The sequence below is a fragment of the Oratosquilla oratoria genome, chromosome 24 (genome assembly GCF_046742065.1).
Source record: "Oratosquilla oratoria isolate Oo_2021 chromosome 24, ASM4674206v1, whole genome shotgun sequence".
Lineage (NCBI taxonomy): Eukaryota > Metazoa > Arthropoda > Malacostraca > Stomatopoda > Squillidae > Oratosquilla > Oratosquilla oratoria.
Window position 1 is genome coordinate 32,042,759 of NC_134800.1, and position 14,239 is coordinate 32,056,997.

Here is a 14,239-nt window from a genome sequence, read left to right on the forward strand (position 1 = left end):
AAACATTAGAGCAAAGAAGAGAGAGTGGAGACTTGATAACTATTTATAGAATCATGAAAGGTATCAAAATTATTGATAGAGAGGATCTAATAAAATGGAATAGTAGAGATACAAGAGGACATGGGGAAAAAAAAAAAAAAAAAAGACAATTATAGAAGAAACCTGAAAAAGAACAGTTTCCCCACAGGATAATAGACGTTTGGAACAAGTTAGATGAAAATGTGGTGTGTGCAAAAACGATAGAACAAGATATGAAGACGGGACACCACGGGTATAGCTCCCCTTCCCATAAAATACAACTAGGTAAATACACACCTAGTACGGAAAAAAGAAAAGAAAAAAGGAAATTAGAAAGAATTCAAAGAGCAGCGACAAAAATGGCACCTACACTCTCAAATTTGACATACAAACAAAGATTGGATAAATTACATCTATCAACACTGGAACAGAGAGAAAGAGGTGATTTGCTAACTATTTACAGAACTATGAAAGGGCTGGAAGTTCTTGATAAAAATGACTTATTAAAATGGGACAGAAGAGAAACAAGAGGACATGACAAGAAGCTAAAGAAGGACAGTTACAGAAGAGATTTGAAAAAGAATAGCTTCCCACACAGAGTGATTGATGTCTGGAACAAACTAATTGGGGAAACAGTGAGTGCCAAAACTATACAAGATTATAAGAACAAACTGGATGCAGAGAGATACAAAAACTGGTCATTATGAGCATAGCTCTTGTCCCATAAAATACAACTAGGTAAATACAACTAGATAAATACACCAGCAGCAGTTGAAGTATAATGTATGAAAAGGAGCTCCGAAGCGCTAAGCAGCACTTCGTTGACAGATGAATTTGAAACTGGCACTAGTTGTGTTTACTAAAGCGGGAAGGGAGAAATGTACTACTGTCGTGAGACAATGCGCTGTGTCTTTGTGTTTCAAGCGGGTGTAAGGCGTCCGAGCCCTTGGGTTGCGCATCTTGCACAGCTTGGCAACGCCCCCAAGCCCAGGTTGCAGTCGCCACGGGTCGTGTGCAATTTGGCCTGCGCCAATCACACTCTGACCCGGCGACGTGACCTGAGCTTGGGGGCGTGGCCAAGCTGCGCAAGATGCGCGACCCGAGGGCTTGGACGGCCTACACCCGCTTGAAACACAAAGACACAGCGCATCGTCTCACAACACTACAAGTGATCAAATTACAATAGTCTGTGTGTCTTTATTTTTTTTCTTGGTATCGATTCAAAGAATGGAAGAAAACAATGGTGAATTATGGAAAAAAGAACCAACGAAGTGATGCCTGGACATAAGTAGGGCGGAATCACCACTGGGGGTGATCCCCAAAAGGACATCCCTGAACGAAACCCCAAAGACATACCAAAGGTTTGAAAAAATTAAATTTTTGGTTTTGACAGAGAGGGTGGAATTATGAATAGGAGGATAGAAATAGAGAGCCCAGGTATAAAAATATAGTGAGAAATAGAGAGATCAACGATTTATTAGATGAAATAATTGAACTAAAAAGTGAGCATAGGGTGGTGTAGAGTGATAGCCCTGCTAAGAGAGGCAAATGAAGAGACTAACAGGAAGATAGATGATTTGAAAAAGGAGCTATATATGATGAAGGGAGAATATGAAAGACTGAAAAATTAAGATTTCAATAAAAATGAGGCCTTTAAAAAAGAAATTATGAACCAAATACAGGCAGTGACCGAGAAAGTGGAAGATCAAAGAAAATTATTTCCAAGAAATAAACAGTGGAGAGAACAGGAAAATCAAAAATTATCTTTTTAAAGAAATAGTAGAGCAACAAGTCACGGAAAATGCTAAGGAAACAGTAATTAAAGTAATTAAGGAGAAAGGAAATTTGGTCAGGGACACAGTGGATAAAAAAATGCATTGTGATCTACGGTATTAAAGAGAACATTATGTTCCTCCCCGTCTGGGGTATTGGCTCCTCCCCGTCTGGGGTGCTGGCTGCTTGTTATTGTGGCTAAGTAGTATGCAGTTGATACTTTAGGGTCTATATGGGGCTCCCCTACTGACCATAGCCACACATCATTTTGTCTATGATAGAGGAAAACTCTGTTCATAGAGAAATGATGACACTTTTATACTACGACTGTCCCTCTGTTATGCTGTCCCCCATCCCCTTGTTGCTGTCCTGTACCATTTCTCTGAGTATTCATTTTCTGTGGTGGGGGAATTCCCTGTGGTGGGGGAAAAGAATACTGCCACCAAGTATTTCCACTTGGATTGTAAGAGGCGAGAAGAAAGGGACGGGGAGTGGGACTAGGCATCCTTCTCCTTGTAGCCCCACAGGGGACATTCCTAAAAGAAAAAGTAAAGGCATAAGAGGGTCTGGGAGTTTTCCGACCAGCACCCTAAGGTTTGGGTCTTTTAATGTGCGTGGATGTGGTACAGATGAGAGTAAAAGGGAAGAGATAGGTAGTATGTTTGTGAGAAGAAAGATGGATGTGTTGGCTTTGAGTGAAACTAAGTTGAAAGGGAAGGGTGAGTGTAAGTTTGGGAGTGTAAGTGGGAGGTTATCAGGAGTGAAGAAAGGGTGAGGGAGGGAAGGGGTGGCTATTCTAGTAAGTGAAGAGGTAGGTAAACGTGTAGTGGAGTGGAAGGTGGTTTCCTCAAGGATAATGTGGATGAAGGTGAAACTGGGAAAGGAGATGTGGGTCTTTGTAAGTGCATATGGGCCTGGCAGTGAGAAGAGTGTAGAAGAAAGGGAGGCCTTTTGGATAGATTTAAATGAGTGCATAGAGGATTTAGGGAGAAATGTCAATGTAATAGTACTGGGAGACCTTAATGCTAGGATAGGAAATGGTCCAATTGATGGAGTGGTTGGGAAATGTGGAGTTCTAGGAAAGAATTGTAGTGGAGAGTTGGTGGAAATGTGTCTAGAGAGTTGATGATAGCAAATACAGTGTTTCAGAAGAAAGTCAAGCATATGTATACATGCGAGAGGGTGGTGGATGGAAGGGTGGTAGATAGAGCATTACTGGATTATGTAGTGGTAAATAGGATTATGATATGAAGAGTTAAGGATGTACATGTCCTATGGGGAGAGGGTGGGGAAATATCAGATCATTTTTTGGTGGAAGGTAAGTTGAGAGTGGAGGATAGATGGAGAAAGAGGAAAGGGACAAAAGGTAGGGAGGTGCTTAGAGTGAACTCGCTAAATGAAAAGGAAAAGGAGAAGGAGTACAAGAAGTAGGAGGGAGTGAAGGATAGAGTAGAGCTAGATGTGGAGGAGGAATGGGGATGGTTAAAGGAGGGAGTCACTTAGTGTGCAAGGATGGTGTGTGGAACAAGAAGGACAGGAAGAAATAGAAGGAAGGGTAGTGAATGGTGGGATGAGGAAACAAAGAAGGTGGTAGAAGAGAAGAAGTGAGCTTTCACAGATTGGTTACAAAATAGGACGAGGGAGTCATATGAGAGGTACAAAGAAAAGAAAAGAGAAGTAAACCAAAAGGTAAAGGAGCCAAAGAGGAGAGCAGATGTGAAATGGGGTAAGAGTATGACAGAGAATTTTGAAAGTAATAAAAAGATGTTTTGGAAAGAAATTGAGAGAGGAAGAGGAGGTGAATCAAGTAGAGAAGAAAAGGTAAAAGGTGCAGAAGGAGAGATGATAATGGAGGAGAAGGCAGTAAGGGGAAGATGGGCAGAATATTTTAGGGAGTTGCTAAATGTGAAGGAGGATAGGGAGGGAAAGATAGCTGCAGTGGGAAATGCTAAGAAAATGAGAGTGATGAGTGAGGAAAATGGAGGAGAAATAAGGAAGGATGAAGTGAAGGCAGTTGTTAAGATGATGAAAGCAGGTAAAGCACCTGGTCTGGATGCATGACTTGCAGAATGTCTAAAAAAAGGAGGTACAGTGATGGTGGATTGGTTGGTGAGGTTATTCAATGTTTGCTGGAGAGAGGGTAGAGTGCCGGAGGACTGGTGGAGTGCCTGTATAGTTCCTCTTTACAAGGGAAAAGGGGACAAGTGTGAATGTAGTAGTTTCAGAGGGATTAGCTTGTTAAGTGTAGTTGGGAAGGCTTATGGGAGGATCTTGATTGAGAGGATTAGGAGAGGAACAGAGGGAGTAATTGGTGAGGAACAGTGTGGATTTAGGACGGGTAGAGGTTGTGTAGATCAGATTTTTGTGGTAAGACAGATATGTGAGAAAGCTATAGGAAAGGGGAAGGATGTTTTTTGGGCTTTTATGGATCTGGAAAAGGCTTATGATAGGGTAGACAGAAAGGCACTGTGGGAGGTTATGCAGATATATGGGATAGGAGGAAAGCTTCTAGGAGCTGTCAAGAGTTTTTATGAGAGTAGTAGAGCTTGTGTCAGGATTAGAAATGGAGAGAGTGGTTCGAGGTGAAGGTGGGACTTCGTCAAGGATGCGTTATGTCGCCCTGGCTCTTCAACTTATACATGGATGGGGTAGTGCGAGAGGTAAATGCAAGGGTAGTGGGTCAGGGATTGGAGATGGTTAAAGAAAATGGAGAGAAGTGGGAGGTGAGCCAGCTGTTGTTTGCTGGCGACACTGCGCTTGTAGCAGGATTGGAGGAGGGATTGAGGAAGTTGGTGACAGAGTTTGGGAGAGTATGTGATAGAAGAAAGCTAAAGATAAATGTGGGTAAAAGTAAGGTGATGAGATGTACATGGGGTGAAAGTGGCAGTAGACTGGAAGTGAGCATTAAGGGAGAGCGACTGGAGGAAGTGGATAGTTTTAGATACTTGGGTGCAAATGTGGCAGGAAAAGGTGGAGTGAAGGTGGAGGTAGAATGTAGATTGAGAGAAGCGAGTAAATGCCTTGGTGGATTAAAGAGTGTAATGAGGAATAGACATTTGGGAATGGATGCTAAGAGGAGACTGTATGAAGGACTGATTGTGCCAACAGCATTGTATGGGGCAGAAACATGGAACATAAGAGAAGAAGAGAGAAGGAGTTTGAATGTGTTTGAGATGAGGTGTCTGAGAAGTATGATGGGGGTTACTAGGCTAGATAGGGTGAGAAATGAGGAGGTGAGGAGGAGAACAGGGGTGGAAAGGGAGTTGGGAGATAGGGTTGATGAGTGTTAAGATGGTTTGGACACATGGAAAGAATGAGTGAAGAAAGACTAGTAAAAGAGGTATGGAAGGCAGATGTGGAAGGAGTGAACATGAGGGGACGTCCTAGGATGAGGTGGATGGATGGGGTGAAGGGGGCTTTGGGGAAGAGGGGAATGTCTGTTGAGGAAGGACGGGAGAGGACAGAAGACAGGGGTGAATGGAGAATGGTTGTATATGGATGATGTTGTGATGCATGAGGTGGAATGGGTGGGGGGATGGGGGGTGAGGTAGTATGTGTGAGCAAAATTTGACGCAGCCCAAGGGGATTTCTCCTGTCTTCTCCTTTTATGCGTGGGGGGACGGAGAGGGGGGGTCGCCGATTCAATGAAGCGGCCTTGCTGTGGATGTGCTGTGTCTTGCGACACTGCTTCTGACCCAGGGCAGTGGACAAGGTGCAGGGATGACCCGTCATTCAGGAGGTGCTAAGATGAGAGGGAGGGTGGAGGGGTGTGGAGTGTATTCAGGGATGGAATGGGTGGGAATGATTTTATGCCTTTTCCTTTTTGGCTACCTCCCTTGTAAGGGGGAAAAAGCCTTGGTATATGTATGTATGTATTATGTTCCTTGATATCAGAGAGAAAAAGAGAAAGAGATTGCTAAAGAAATTCTGAGAGAGATTCAAGCAGAGGGACAGACTATAAAGAAATTGAGGAAACATATAGAATAGGAAAATACTCAAAAGAAAAACAATATAGGCCACTAAAAGTAAAACTTAGGTCTCAAATGATAGCAGAGGAAGTACTATCTAGAGCAATCAAACTAGCAAATAGTGAACATTACAAAAATGTATAGATAAAAAAAGAAATGAGCAATGAAGAAAACGAGAAAGAAAAGGAACTTAGAAATGAAGCAAATTAAAAAAAATTTTTTTTAAAAAGAACCAAGACTGAAAAGAATGATTTTCTTTTGAGAGTGGTGGACCTGAGGCTAAGAAAGGAAAAAATTAAAGATAGCTTATACCAACATAGAATGATGTCAGGACTGAATTAATTAAATGACTATCTGGCATTAGAAAAACCAGACATAATGGGTATTGTAGAAATGAAATTAAAAAGTACTCTACCACCAAATACTATGGGACAAGGTCTTTACAACAATTGGATGAAAAATAGAAAGGAAAAACAGGGTGGGGAAGTATTATTTTTGACTAGGAAAGACTTAAATGTGACAAAGATAACAGAAGGAAAAAACAATGTGGAATCAATTATGATAAAAGTTGAAAACAGTTACATGAAAAGCAGAAAATTTGTAGTAATGTATGTGCCCCCCAAAACAGTCCTGGACAGAAAGCAATCATTCCAAACTATTGGAAGACACTAATTTACTGGAAGAGCAAATATAGTAATTATGGGTGATTTTAACTCAAAAGAAATATGTTGGGAAGAAATGACAGTGAAGGGTGGAGACCTCTGGGGAAACATACTACTTGATATAACCATTGAATGCACAATGACTCAGTGGGTAAAGGAAAATACCATATATAGAAACAATGAGGAACCATTGAAACTAGATTTAATACTTACATCATGACCTATATTGTGGACAGAATTGATTACAAAACTCCGATAGGGAAGAGTGACCATGTACAAATAGAATTCAAACTAAAAGAGTAAATGGACTTAACCCCTTCCATACGGTGCCGCACACGTAGGCGTCATGAGGAGCAAGTGGATTCGCGACGCTGCCATATCGGCGTCTTGATTATATTTATTGTAGTCGCCCCTGTGTTTTTACATTCTCCCAAATGCGCCCTTAATCCCATTCTCTGTGGTTTTCAAAATTCGCGGGTGAAAGAGAGAACGATCGATATAAGCGGCGACTATATTTTATGATGCGAATATTATTTCGTTACGTCGTACGGCTGGCATTGGCTGCTGCCCGCGAGATTTAAGTCCCGTATTGAAGTGGTTAAGGGAGCATCACCAGCGATATTTCGAAAAATTCTGGTACATGAGTAAATTTTAGGTAAACATTTCAAAAGAATCTTTATGATGGTGGCAACACTCATACAAAGTTATACAGCTGTATTTCGTTTCTATTTTTACACAGCATAAAATAGATAAAATATTGGCAACCTCTGGCAGCCCCATTGCATAAAAAAACATTCTGTATATTGAAATACCGTCATTTCTATAGCTATTTCATTTTTTGCTACAGAATTGTGTTTATGGAGATATTTAGCAATTCCTCCCACCAGCATACTCGACAAAGACAGGGAATCAGTACTCTTCAAAAGGTCAAAGTAAGGTCACGTTGCTCCTGGCGCTCTCACAATGCCACAATTTTGATTCCCTGCCCTGTATTGTTGCTGTGATCATGGGAAAATTAACAAGAAACAAGAGAGTGAAGTGACAGAATATAGAGAGGGCCCGTGAGTCCCTGATAAAGAAAGAAAAAGAAAGAAAAACAATGAAATATTATACTGCTTCAATTAGATGTCATGTTGGAGGAATAGTGGAGGAGACAAGAAAAGACATTTATGCGTCATTTTTTCACTGTTTGTCTGATGCCAATACTCAACATCATTTGTGCCCCAAGACACCTGACAGCTACTGCTTTTATCAGAAAGCAATAGCAAACAATGAGCCAATACCATCCCACAAGACCATGAAAGTCAGTTTTGTACTGCCAAGGGAACTTCATCAGAAGGTTTGGAACAAATACAGAAGACTAACATCTGACAAGACTATATCTGCATGTCTGCTGGCAAAAACACAAAAACCGAATGAACATCTACACTCAAGATTCTTGCATTATTGTTCCAACTATAAGAATGCCAACAAAAACAATCTTGAGTTCAGTGTCACCCAAGCGATCCTGGACTACAATGTCGGCTATGAAGAAGGTTTTGTTGTTCCTCTTCTTGGGCAACCCTACACTCATATTCATAAGTCTGCCCTCGAAAGAAGAGACAGGAAATGAGAGCGAGTGATAAAAGTGGAGAAAAACGTGGTTAAGGGGACAGATAGCGGGAACTATAAGGCTGGGCTTTTAAAAATGTTAATGAAAATTTAAATCCCCCATCCTGTAAAGTTTATGTTTTTGTCTTTCTGTTGTAATATCTTCAGTTGTTCTTTATGGATTTTTGTCATTTTTGTCTCATTTGAAAGTAAACATCATGCTCTTTATTTTCTACAGTAAAAAATAAAAGTAATTTTTTTCTTTTTATGAAACCTGAATTTTGCAGCATTTTTGAATTATTCACAGAAACAAATTAGTTAAAAATCAGAGGTATTAGTTTGAAAACATTTATTCAATAAGATTTGTTCCCCAGACTCTAAGCTTTCATTTCATACCAAGATGAATGTGGAAGGATTTTCCATTAAGTAATTAGACCTTCAATAGAGCTCACTTTATCTTCATTAAATATTCACTATGCCTTATATATACATGGGAGAAACACAATACATACATACATATACCAAGGCTTTTTCCCCCTTACAAGGGAGGTAGCCAAAAAGGAAAAGGCATAAAAAAATTCCCACCCATTCCATCCCTGAATACACTCCACATACCTCCACCCTCGCTCTTATCTTAGCACCTCCTGGAAGATGGGTCATCCCTGCACCTTGTCCACTGCCCTGGGTCAGAAGCAGTGTCGCAAGACACAGCACATCCACAGCAAGGCCGCTTCATTAAATCGGCGACCCCCCCTCTCCGTCCCCCCATTGCATAAAAGGAAGATATGGGGAGAAATCCCTTCGGGCTGTGTCAAATTTTACTCACACATACTACCTCACCCCCCCATCCCCCCACCCATTCCACTTCATGCATCACATCATCATCCATATACAACCATTCTCCATTCACCCGTCTTCTGTCCTCTCCCGTCCTACCTCAACAGACATTCCCCTCTTCCCCAAAGCCCCCTTCACCCCATCCATCCACCTCATCCTAGGATGTCCCCTCATGTTTACTCCCTCCACATCTGCCTTCCATACCTCTTTTACTAGTCTTTCTTCACTCATTCTTTCCATGTGTCCAAACCATCCTAATACTCTTTCATCAACCCTATCTCCCAACTCCCTTTCCACCCCTGTTCTCCTCCTCACCTCCTCATTTCTCACTCTATCTAGCCTAGTAACCCCCATCATACTTCTCAGACACCTCATCTCAAACACATTCAAACTCCTTCTCTCTTCCTCTCTTATGCTCCATGTTTCTGCCCCATACAATGCTGTTGGCACAATCACTCCTTCATACAGTCTCCTCTTAGCATCCATTCCCAAATGTCTATTCCTCATTACACTCTTTAATCCACCAAGGCATTTACCGTATTTTTCGGACTATAGCCCACACCGTTATATGACCCGCACCCCCTTACACCTTAGTGAAAATCCACACAAGACCCGCACCGCTGTATGACCCGCAGTCATTTAGCATGCACGGCACTGTAGATCCGACGATGTATACTACCCATGCATGGGTGGCCACAGGCACAGCTCACGGCGGTTGTTGTTACGGCCGGCCGTTGACATGGTGATCAAAGTAATTTCAAAGCTGAGGCTTTTTCTAAATTTTCTGTTTCATCAATGCTTATGTGATTTATAAAAAAAGATACAGGTATATGTTTTCCGATATTGGCAGGTTTCTTGGTGATATCTTGCTTTTCAGGATTCATTACACATCAAAGGCCGACACGTACATACACAACCTCACAATTTGGTTTCTGAAGCTGCCACTAGATGTAGTGGTAGCTTCGATGAAAGAGCGGTGATCTCGAAAGCGTGCAACTGATCTTACGATGCCTTTGGAATGGGTCGAAGATGCGGCATTGCGATTCATGATCATGATACCAGCATTCCTCCAGTCCTATTTATTTCTGATTGTGATGAAGATAAAGAATAACCAACAAATTACATTTCAATATATCTTATTGCACTTATATATATATTACAAAGAACCTTAATCAATTTGTGTAAATAACGCCATAAAACCCTGTTTGGTTGTTTACCGGTAATTACTCAATCAATTGGTTTATAAATGCCATACAAAGACTGGTAATTACTAAACCAAACAATTTCCAATGGTTAGTTTTCAATAGAATAGAACAATAATAGAGCACATTACTGAACTGTTATGAACAGAGTCAATGGAGCACATCGTTATTAGAAAAAAAGCCCAGTCAGTGATCACAGACGACAGAGTCAATAATGTTTATGAAGGCGTATCATCGCTCACGAAGCCATCGAATTCTTCATCCTCTGTTTCGTCATGGAAGAGGTTGTGGTATAAATCGGCCAATTCTGATGCAGTGACCTCATCCGTTTCCATTTCGATTTCGGATTCGTCAGATTCCTTTTCCGAGTTGTAGCATGCATCGAACATCGCAGGATGGCACATTTCTGATTTACGGAAACCGTTCTGAATAGTCGATTCTTTAATTTTTTTCCATGCTTGAACGACCCATTATGCACATGTAATGCACAAATTTAGCATTAAGGAATCAGGTACAGTTTGTAATTTGTAACTGCGAAAATGGCTGCCCGCTTGTTTTTGTTTGACCGCGACACACGATGTTGGTGTTGGTACCAGTCAGTGTTGTATTGTATGTTCATGCTGTTTAGTTAGGCCTGTTTTATTTGTGATAATGCCTTTATTAATAACAAGAGCATGTAAAGCGGGTATGATACTGACAAATCCTACCTTCTCTTGTCATTTGTCTCGATTGTGCGCGCTGTATTATGACATTCATCAACTTTCATTCGACGAACCCTGTCGGTCCTCCCGCAAATCCCCGATCCGAGAGGGCACCCAACTAAACTAAACTAATCGTTCAATTTTTTTTGACTGCGTAAGAGGGCAATTTCTAACCAGAATCCACAGATGACCCGCACCTTTATATCACCCGCACCCCCGAATTTTGGCCCCTTTCTGAGGCAAAAAGCCGCGGGTCATACACCGAAAAATACGGTACTCACTTCTCTCAATCTACATTCTACCTCCACCTTCACTCCACCTTTTCCTGCCACATTTGCACCCAAGTATCTAAAACTATCCACTTCCTCCAGTCGCTCTCCCTTAATGCTCACTTCCGGACTACTGTCACTCTCTCCCCTTGTACATCTCATCACCTTACTTTTACCCACATTTATCTTTAGCTTTCTTCTATCACATACTCTCCCAAACTCTGTCACCAACTTCCTCAGTCCCTCTTCCGATCCTGCCACAAGTGCAGAGTCATCAGCAAACAACAGTTGGCTCACCTCCCACTTTTCTCCATTTTCTTTAACCATCTCCAATCCCTGACCCACTACCCTTGCATTTACCTCTCGCACTACCCCATCCATGTATAAGTTGAACAGACAGGGTGACATAACGCATCCTTGACGAAGTCCCACCTTCACCTCGAACCACTCACTCTCTCCATTTCTAATCCTGACACAAGCTCTACTACTCTCATAAAAACTCTTGACAGCCCCTAGAGGCTTTCCTCCTATCCCATATATCTGCATAACCTCCCACAGTGCCTTTCTGTCTACCCTATCATAAGCCTTTTCCACATCCATAAAAGCCCAAAAAAACATTCTTCCCCTTTCCTATAGCTTTCTCACATATCTGTCTTACCACAAAGATCTGATCTACACAACCTCTACCCGTCCTAAATCCACACTGTTCCTCACTAATTACTCCCTCTGTTCCTCTCCTAATCCTCTCAATCAAGATCCTCCCATAAGCCTTCCCAACTACACTTAACAAGCTAATCCCTCTGAAACTACTACATTTACACTTGTCCCCTTTTCCCGTGTAAACTGGAACTATACAGGCACTCCTCCAGTCCTCCAGCACTACCCTCTCTCCAGCAAACATTAAATAACCTCACCAACCAGTCTACTATCACTGTACCTCCTTTTTTTAGACATTCTGCATGGCATCCATCCAGACCAGGTGCTTTACCTGCTTTCATCATCTTAACAACTGCCTTCACTTCATCCTTCCATATTTCTCCTCCATTTTCCTCACTCATCACTCTCATTTTCTTAGCATTTCCCACTGCAACTATCTTTCCCTCCCTATCCTCCTTCACATTTAGCAACTCCCTAAAATATTCTGCCCATCTTCCCCTTACTGCCTTCTCTTCCATTATCATCTCTCCTTCTGCACCTTTTACCTTTTCTTCTCTACTTGATTCGCCTCCTCTTCCTCTCTTAATTTCTTTCCAAAACAACTTTATTACTTTCAAAATTTTCTGTCATACTCTTACCCCATTTCACATCTGCTCTCCTCTTTGCCTCCTTTCCCTTTTGCTTTACTTCTCTTTTCTTTTCTTTGTACCTCTCATATGACTCCCTCGTCCTATTTTGTAACCAATCTGTGAAAGCTCGCTTCTTCTCTTCTACAACCTTCTTTGTTTCCTCATCCCACCATTCACTACCCTTCTTTCTATTTCCTCCTGTCCTTCTTGTTCCACACACCATCCTTGCACACTAAGTGACTCCCTCCTTTAACCATCCCCATTCCTCCTCCACACCTAGCTCTACTCTATCCTTCACTCCCTCCCACTCCTCCTTTAGCTTCTTCTTGTACTCCTTCTCCTTTTCATTTAAAGAGTTCACTCTAAGCACCTCCCTACCTTTTGTCCCTTTCCTCTTTCTCCATCTATCCTCCACTCTCAACTCACCTTCCACCAAAAAATTATCTGATTTCCCCCACCCTCTCCCCTTAGCACATGTACATCCTTAACTCTCCCTATCATAGTCCTATTTACCACTACATAATCCATTAATGCTCTATCTACCACCCATCCATCCACCACCCTCTCCCATGTGTACTTATGCTTGACTTTCTTCCGAAACACTGTATTTGCTATCATCAACTCTCTAGACACATTTCCACCATCAACTCCACTACGATTCTTTCCTGGAACTCCACATTTCCCAACCACTCCATCAATTGGACCATTTCCTACCCTAGCATTAAGGTCTCCCAGTACTATTACATTGACATTTCTCCCTAAATTCTCTATGCACTCATTTAAATCTATCCAAAGGCCTCCCTTTCCTTTACACTCTTCTCACTGCCAGGCCCAAATGCACTTACAAAAACCCACATCTCCTTTTCCAGTTTCACCTTTACATTATCCTTGAGGAAACCTCCTTCCACTCCACTACATGTTTACCTATCTCTTCACTTACTAGAATAGCCACCACTTCCCTCCCTCGCCCTCTCTTCACTCCTGATAACGTCCCAAACTTACACTCACCCTTCCCTTTCAACTTAGATTCACTCAAAGCCAACACATCCATCTTTCTTCTCACAAACATACTACCTATCTCTTCCTTTTTACTTTCATCTGTACCACATCCACACACATTAAAAGACCCAAACCTTAAGGTGCTGGTCCGAAAGCTCCCAGACCCTCTTATGCCTTTACTTTTTCTTTTAGGAATGTCCCCTGTGGGGCTACAAGGAGAAGGATGCCTAGTCCCACTCCCCGTCCCTTTCTTCTCGCCTCTTACAATCCAAGTGGAAATACTTGGTGGCAGTATTCTTTTCCCCCACCATAGGGAATTCCCCCACAGCGGAAAATGAATACTCAGAGAAATGGTACAGGACAGCAGCAAGGGGTTGGGGGAGAGCATAACGGAGGGACAGTCGTAGTATAACAGTGTCATCATTTCTCTATGAAGAGTTTTCCTCTATCATAGACAAAATGATGTGTGGCTCTGGTCCGTAGGGGCGCCCCATATAGACCCTAAAGTATCAACTGCATGCTACTTTGCCACAATAACAAGCAGCCAATACCCCAGACATGGAAAACCAACAGCATCTGGTGTTCCCAGGCGGTCACCCATCCAAGTACTAACCAGACCCAATGCTGCTTAACTTCGCTGATCGGACGAGAAGCGGTGTGTTCAGAGTGGTATGGCAGGGTAGGCAAATAATCAAAAGAAAAACATCATAGACCTCTAAAAATAAAACTAAGAACACAAATGATGGCATTGGAAGTATTATCAAAAGCAGTCAAACTGGCTAATAGCGAGAAATTCAAAAATGTAAGAATACAAAAGGAAATGAGTGATGAGGTAAAAGAGAAAGACAAAGTGATTAGAATTGAAGCAAATGATCAGAATGAAAAGAGAAGAGATGGAAAAAAATGAGTTTATTTGGAGAGTGCTGGACTTCAG

At 41.8% G+C, this 14,239-nt stretch overlaps 1 protein-coding gene and 1 pseudogene across 2 annotated transcripts in view; both read right to left on the reverse strand.

Annotated features, from left to right (window-relative positions):
- The window catches only part of LOC143038543 (WD repeat-containing protein 26-like), a 247,253-nt gene that overhangs the window by 35,981 nt on the left and 197,033 nt on the right, over positions 1 to 14,239 (reverse strand). The window lies entirely within an intron of this gene.
- Positions 13,870 to 13,990, reverse strand: LOC143038708 (5S ribosomal RNA; annotated as a pseudogene).